General features: G+C 34.7%; 1 pseudogene; it reads right to left on the bottom strand.

The window, feature by feature from the left end:
• Positions 1-2726: 2726 nt before the first annotated feature.
• LOC136276966 (uncharacterized) lies at positions 2727-8306 on the bottom strand (annotated as a pseudogene).
• Between the last annotated feature and the right edge of the window lie 400 nt (positions 8307-8706).

Here is an 8706-nt window from a genome sequence, read left to right as displayed (position 1 = left end):
CAAATGAAATAATCTGAACCATGAGACAAACGAATGAAAGAAATATCGATCTTATTCACTCGTCACGAACGCGGGGGGATGGAAAGAAATCATTAACTTTCCTCTCAAGGCCATCGGATTTTACGATCTGAAGTTCACCCACATAGCTTTAGATTTCTCTTTAATGAGCCATGACATACAGTGGATACATAAAGGATCATCCTGCGTACTGCTGAAATCATCGATGTCAAAAGTGTCATGTCTAAATAACACATAGTGAAAGAAAGAAAATTTCAAGCTCCTTCGTGACAAAGGAAAAAAATCATTTCTAACCGACGACCGAAAAAAAGACCCTATCCGTCATATCAAGTTAAACGACAGAGTAAATATCAATGCTGACATGTTGATAAACATAACAGACCTTGAGGTAGCTTATTTATCTTCCCATGAGGGATCTTTGAAGCTACGGTATTTCTGATTTCAGTATCATGTGTGTCACTTGTCTGTATGAACTATTATACAATTATTTATGGCCTCGCTTACTGCATCCAAACTCAGCAGACAATTCTGGAGCTCAAAGACAAAGAGAGTTAGGCCTCAAATTTCTCTTCCAAATTAACGACAACTGGTTCAGTAACAATTTATTTATAAAATTCCTGTACGATACACTGAAGGTTTCTGTACGCAAAGATGCATGGAGTGCATAGATTTAAAAAATTCTGGAATAACTTCCTCGGATGTTTCTTTAAGAAGAGTACTTATGGTATTCGCTTTAATTCTTTACAAGACGCGTAACGATTTGAATATGCTTTTCTCTAGATAAAGCGAGAAGTCAATTATTTTCTTGGGAAAGAACTTTATTGGAGTTAAATTTATTGCAAGCAGTCTTCAGGTGAGGAAAGATAATGAAGAAATATTATGTAGCATGTTATAATCGAAAGACGGAAAAGTGGAAAAAAATAAACATAAAGAATACATATTATCGATGTGATTTCTTTAGCTTTGTGTCTCCTCCGGTGATGAATATGTGCAACTTGTTATTGCAAAGTACACGTAGATATCAATGCAGCAAAAAAGGAGTGATCTTTGAGAACAGAGAAAGTTATCAGTAAAAGCAAAGTATCTCGATGTAACACTAAATTTTTTTACATGTAAAAGAAAGACAGTGAATTAAAACAACTGACACATGGATGCCCATTTAATCTTGTTCGGAACTCGACTACATGCTGACAAACCCATCTGGATTTTGTGAATCAGCATCGTTTTCATATTAGAAAGGAACAGATTTTATTATTCCAAAACTGATTGTATCGGGATGAGATCTAGAGCGCCACTGAATTTCACTGGACACTTACGTTTTTGACTGCAAAAATATTTCGTGCAGAATTGGCGGGAATTATTTACAAGAAAAAAGTTTACCGTTATTATTTTTAGAAACTTTATGAAGTTGTCACGGTGAAAGCGGAAAATGAAAATTTGAGAGAACTGTAACGCTAGTGACCAAAAACAAATGTGTATCATATTGATCGAGGGATATATCGAGTTGATCACTTGAAGAGAAATTGCATTGGTTCAATATAATTCACGGTATGAATTTATCCTTGTCGATTCAGTTATGACAGAGTGTAACATGGCCTGCTCTGAGGAGAAAAGGAATTTTGCGGATTGAGAGTGTTTTGCACCAAAACGGAAATAACTAAATTTAAATTACAAGATAAATTAATCGTCATGCAGAAACATGTAAACAAGTAATAATCATAGAGAGAATAAAACAAACAAACAAAAAACAAGCAAAATAACTTTCTTAGAGAAGAACAGCAATTGTGATCACGAAACTGGGTATTAGACGAGGTTAGATCTTTTAAACTCGTGAATATGTAACCTTGGTCATTTTTTCATCGAAATTGTTGTAAAGCAAAATGTTATTTTTGATATTTTCAGGCATGTAGAATTAACAAATGACATCATTTGGAGAATAGAGAGATTCAGAGGATGACAGTTTAACAGGTACAAACCAATTTTCATTCTGCAACTGATTAGAGCTGTTTAGAGCTCGTGTCATTTATGATGAAAGACCGTGATCTTAATTTTCGTGCAGCTGACAACAATTAAGTTTAAATTCAGTCGAATTTTCTCGGGTTACTGTTGTCAGACGTGAAAATACCTCACTTACATACACTTATAAATTTCATTGGTTTCTCTCATTTGACTCGTGGTTAAATAGACTGCACGCGATGCAATTTCCTAAACCCTCTAACTCCTAGAGATGAAATAACTTGCAACTTATCCCTGTAATATCAATACGTTATCCAGCAAACAGCTAATGCAAATACTCAAAGTTTTATCTGATAGAATTTGTTCTCTTTCAACTAACACCAAACTTCCGTATCTCATATGAAAGGAAACATGTAGCCGCTAGAGGGGAGAATTAACAATTAGATCACGGGAGCTAAAGATTTAAATGTGCGTGATCATTATGCGGTAGAGGCGCGTGATGAGTGTGTGACAGAGCTAGATAACGTGATGTATATAATTATAGTTCTCGTCAAAGTCAAAACCAGCAATTATCTATCGAAAACAAACGAAGCTCGAGGTTGAAAAAAAATACACAATCCCTTCGTTTCTTTTGATATCGTAACATTCGCGATATATGGTAATATAACAACGGTAATATGGTTGTCTGAAATATTACAATTTTTTCAGTTTTCAAAACGTGACATCTCCACCGCACGCTGTAAATGTACCATTTATATCTTCACATTTAAAGGTATCAAGGTCGTTATTAGAACCGAATTTATGAACATGACAGTTTTACTTCCCATGAAGGCTTTTTTTAAAACATTTTTTAATTTTTTATCTGAAGCTGAATTCAATTTTTCTTGTAATAAGGAATTGTTGTATTTCAATGTCCGAAATTGAATTGTTTTCCGGTGAGCTGAGTTTCGATGTAGCGGATCTCTGTTTTCCATGCTCTTATATAAAAATTGTATTTCATTCAAATTTACAATCGATAGCTTTGAATAAAAAGGATGATACATGTCTGCTTGTGGATGCAAATTTATCTGCTTAAATTGAATTATCTCTTTGAAGGTGCAAAAGATGTCATGAACACTCGATGGTAAAATTCGTATCAACGCGCGGTTATCTAATACTTCCCTTATACGTGTGTGTTACTGAACAAGTGTGAGCTTAAGAAGGCTGTACAGCGGCCAATTTCCCCCATTGCATTTTAAGGACCGAGACGAAGGCCTCGTCAGCAAAGGATCAAAGGATATATTACATGAGAACAAAATCTTTTTGTGCACCATGGAATTACCAAATGAATCTGCTAGTTTCGTTGTGATTTTTGTTTTGTTTGTTTTGTTGTCATTTAGGACGAATATGTGACCTCTATTTTAGACAAAAATACTGGAAAAGCTTTTATTCTTGTGACAAGAATATACCTTTTGGTTACAACATTATACGAGGTATTAAACAAGCTACAAGCATTTCTTTTTTTTCCTTTTGTGGGGTATCAAAGTGGAAATTAAAAAAAAACACATTTTGCACTCTTGGGTAGCCGATCAGAGCACAGGTTTGCTGCTCGCTCGCGGGTCCTACCTAAACATAAAATAGGTCCGCAATGCGTACATGTGTGGCTTACGAAATTGAGCTGCTTTTTAGTGTCCGCTGTCTGATTGGGTTTCTATTAGAAGAGCTAATATCTGATTACCATTAGATAGTTTTCAACATTGATCCTGTTCATCAATAACACAAGATAACTAGGATACAAAAATCCTGAAATGTTTATTCTGAAGATGAGAGTTATCGGCCAAACTTTGTTATGGAGGTCTCATTTTGACAACAAAAGTTGCACATGTAACCTGAGGATTTAAGGAACTGAAAAAACATCAGCATAATCTCCCATAGTGGTCTGATAGATTCAGTCATGATTATGTTTACGTAACGAAGTGGAATTTACTTCTGAAGTTTGTAGGCTGATTGTCTTTTCCAAGGCAAGTGATGTGAAATGAACTCTAGGGAAGAATTTCATATGAATATTTTTGACATTTTGTGTACCAGTACACAAGGACAAAACTTTGCAGAAGGGCAGGGACATTTGGCAAATGATATAATCTACACTAGAAGCCATTGGGAGCTTGATTCGGTTTGAATGTATGACTAATGTTGGACAATACCTACATGTAAAGTAACACAATGCTGAGTGTAGGTTTCTTTAGTCCATCAAGGCATAAAGTTAAACTTTCAGTTGGTTGAGAGCAAAACGTTTACTATAATTATTGTATTTAGGTTTTGTGGGACTGTATTTTCAATCAAGAACACAAAAAAATTTAGTTCAGGTAGGTAGATATGAGGTTGCAAATGGAAGAGTCTAGGGAAAAAAGATAGGTGCATTACAAGATCAGAACACAAGAAATATTTTAATAAATCATATGTTGAGTTAAGTACTCTGAAGTAACATTACATTAACGTTGCTAATAATTTTTAACCCAATAAGATTTACAATTTGACCTGGAGGTTTTGTTTAACCGAAAGTTCAATAGAGATAGAGTGTCACCATAATAGATTTCAGGAACAGTAATCAGAGACATAACTTAAACACAGCAGAGTTCAATGTACAGGCAAGTGCATGATGGTATCATATGATTTAAACTACCAGAGGCTTTAAAGTTTTCTTATTATTGAAATTGTAATTTCATGCCAGTGAGTCTACCAAATTCAAGTTATGTGGAGAAATGAATAGGTGAACTTGACATCATCATGCAAAGTGCTAATCTACCGTACGAAAAGGTCCAAAACAAACATGGTAAGCAACTGAACTTCATGTATCACTTTGTGTTAGAGCACACAAGAGGACTTGTGAGTCCTGCTTCACTCTCATTTGCCAGAACAAGATTGAACTTCTGGTACCAATCAAAATTCAGAATGACTGTGACAGTTTGGAACTGATCTGTTAAGACTGTGCTTTTAAGGCGTCTACAGATGTGATTAGAACCCTGGGTCTCTGAGGATACCTGATGGTTATCTAATCCACATCAAGTAGCGCTAACTTTTAACTATAAACGTAACAGGTGTCAGTTCCATTGAACTGTCTTTATAAAAAATCAACAAAGTCTAAGCTAAGTTATTTAAAGTGTACTTTGGTATTCTAAATAGGCAGAGGTAAATTTTTCACAAACATCAAATGTTGAGCTCATAGCGTGTGTGCAGTTTAAAGTATTTGAAAAATTTACAAGTGCTTATCATATGAGAAATCATGTTATTAATTATTCATAACGTATACATGAAAGGTACACATTTTCAGGAAATCAACAAACTGATGGCAGATAAATTTGACAGTATTGACTAAATGAAGTGTGTGCCATCAAAATTTGTCCTTCAGCTCAATTCTTACTCAGAAATGCAATTTTGTTAGTGTTTATCAATATACATAAAGACATCCCAGCTTTTGTATATTTTTGTCAGCTACTGCATGTATCAATCAGAAAAACCTACCTTGTGCAAATCTGATTGGTTTCTAGTGTGATCTATTGTTGCTGAGCCTAGTTTATATTATTTTGTAAATGAGTTATTACTTGAAAAAGGCACCTATCTATTTTCAGCCAATCAAAAAAGTGTAATTTTTCATGTATATCAGTATTGTGCTGAATTCACTAAACCAAACAAGTAACTGAAAAAGAGTTGTAGTCTACCAAATAAAGGCCTAATACACATGTATTGCTACCAAGTATAGATACCAATACTTATCTGAATCATTATGAAGAGAATCTAGAAGACAGCCAAGCTTGAAGGAAGTCATGAAATGTTAAGGTCTGAATAATTCTGGCCATAACTTGGAAAACATAACACTAATCACATTTCAGTTAACATTAAGGCACTAGGCTCCTATTCATATTTTAATAAAAGCAAAACCACTTTGTTACTGAGTTTCAATGGATTACTCCCCAAAGTTTGGCATCAATCACAATAGACATTTAGCACCATGTTGACAACAAACCGCAGTTTCAGGTTAGGCATTACATGTTTGTGGCTTTTATTGGTTTAGCTATGTAAACATGAAAGTATAATTTCATTTAAAGAGGCCGTCAAATTGAATTTCCAGACAACAGCAGTGTTTGATTTTCTAATGGCAACAAAAAAGTCCTATTTTCACTACTGGCTAAAACTGGTTTATTCTATTCATATTCAATGACATTTAATGCCATGGGTGGCAGGGTATTCTGCAGTTTAACCAAAATTTTATCTTTGCATGTACTAAAAAGGCTGGTTAAGTAATTTTCTTACTGAGCATGTGATATAAACAGAAATTAAGGATAAAAAATGTTCTTGTAAATGACTTACATGAAATGTGACCACACAGAGAGTCAATTATGACTCCTAAGTTTCAATGTGGCACGACCTGCACTAAAGGTCCAGACCATGAAATGTTGACCTGTGAGAGCACACTCCATGCTGTAATCTGCATTTAGAAGACATGCCAACTGTAGGAAAGCCAGTGTGTGAAATCTAAGCAACAAAGATGAATGAAAAACGAGATAAAAAAACGATCTTCAACAGCATGTTACAGCCACCTTTGCAAAATGGTCACTTTCTGAAGCTTTGAAGCTTAGGTAACTTAGCCGAGCATAGACTGGAACCTATCTTTGACGATAGTAAACCACATGACAAGCGCTCTGTTCACTGTGACAAATCCAGTAAGGAATAAGTATCTTGGATCATGAAATAGCGTGGTTTACACTTTGTGTAAACCACACAAAAACAGTTACAGGATAAACCAATAATTGCATAAAAACTTAGGCAAATGCAAGCACAAAAAACAAAGTTTATTTCCAACAGAAAGCATGGGTGAACACAATTATGCATCTAGTTTCATTCTGATATTGACGTTGGTTTTAGAGTCTCTTCTCTCTAAATTCTGCTAATTCATTTGCAATTTTTTGTCTTTGATACTGAGATTAGGTTGCCAGCCTCTTTTTTCTTGATTCAGAAGATTCATTTGCATGTTTCTTTTCCCTGTTCAGACGCTGCTGGGCCAGCCTCTTTTCCCTTGATTCCTCACTTTCATTTACCCTTCTTTGTTTCTCATAGTCACATCTAGCAATCAATTGTTTTTCTTTTTCTTCTGGTGTTTCAGTTAAAGACTTTTGCTTCCTTTTCATATGTTGTGTTTGGTTCTTTTATTTCTGAAAGGCAATTGTTCAATTTTTGGACTCTCGTGAATATTTTACAAATCAAGTTCATTATATCTCTGACAAAGACACCTTTAATTTCAAAAGGAACAACCCCTATTTGTAGGCAGGAAAATTTTCAAATATGATACAAGGTTTTCAATTCCTTCAGTGGTAAGCAAAGTACATTTCCCAAATGAGTGGGGAATCCCATGCAAATCCCTGGAATGAGCATCAAAAATTTTAAAGCTTTGTTCTGAATTCTTAATCGCTGCAACAGTATTAATTCCAATCATAAACAAACAACAATTGTAGTTAAGTTGACAATTTGAAAACACTTCTGTCGGAGAATTTTGAAGAGACATTTATGGCCCATTATTTGATGTCATGAACAAACTTCCTGTTAATGACTCACTATATTCAAATGTGTACATTTTAATGTAAATTGAAACAATACATGGAACATCAGTTAAAAGCAAATAATCATTTGTCTGGATAGAACATCTTATAGAAGTATACAAATTATTTCCAATGGTAAGAATATTATTCAAAGTGGAAGAAGTCCACAAACTGATATCTTCTATGTGATGATAAATAATAGCAGTAAGTGACATTGCTACACATTGCTTACCAGTATTTTCACCAAAGAGAGCTTCATTTCCTTGACTGTAATCAGCACATATTGTTCTTGTTGGATCGATGACATCAAATATTGTAGGTCCTGGATTTTCCTCTACATCACTTGCCTGCCTTACAAGCAATGGAATATAGGCATTGTAGAAAATCATTTGTGAAAACCAAAACAACACATCATTCCACATTTTGTGTTGTCCAACAACTTGTTTCAATACTGGCAAGTAAACTACATTTAAATAGAACATCACAAACATTAAACTCCAAAAATGATCATTAAAACGTGATAAGATATCCTTTGTTTTCACGAAATTGTCATGAGAGCCATTACTTGACCGGTATTGTTCAATCGAGATTCCCATACTTACTTTTTTCGTTTTGAGATATGCCTCCGTGAATTCTCAATAGTGCCAGGAGAAAGCAACTGCAATACAACTTATTTCACTTCCTGGCACTTTCAGGTGGCTTCAGACACTTTAAAACACTTTCAAAAAATTTCAGACACTCAGTGGTTCAACCCGCACCGATAGATCAAGCCGATAGTTGTTGGCTTGTGAGAGTGCAATGACTCCTTTCAATGTGGTACAACCCGTACCGATAGATCAAGGGCTTATACTATTTTGCGAAACGAAACGAAACGAAACGAAACGAAACGAAACAAAATCGGGTCAGATGAAATAAAACAACAGAAATAATGCAGATATATTTTCTAATAAGGTAAAGATAACTTTCACAAGGATTTTGGAGTAATCGTTCATTAACAAGAAGGATTTTTATTCATTTCGCAAAATAGTAATTTTAGGAGAGTTACTATTTTGCGAAATGGACTATTTTCACCCCTGCGGTGACAACGTGACCTCTTTCACGTCACGAAAATACATTTAAACATAACAAATTAGTATATCACCGAACATTTTGGCCTCCT

The sequence above is a fragment of the Pocillopora verrucosa genome, chromosome 11, assembly GCF_036669915.1.
Source record: "Pocillopora verrucosa isolate sample1 chromosome 11, ASM3666991v2, whole genome shotgun sequence".
Taxonomy (NCBI): domain Eukaryota; kingdom Metazoa; phylum Cnidaria; class Anthozoa; order Scleractinia; family Pocilloporidae; genus Pocillopora; species Pocillopora verrucosa.
Note: the sequence above shows the minus strand (reverse complement) of the source record. Positions and strands in the feature narration are given on the sequence as shown.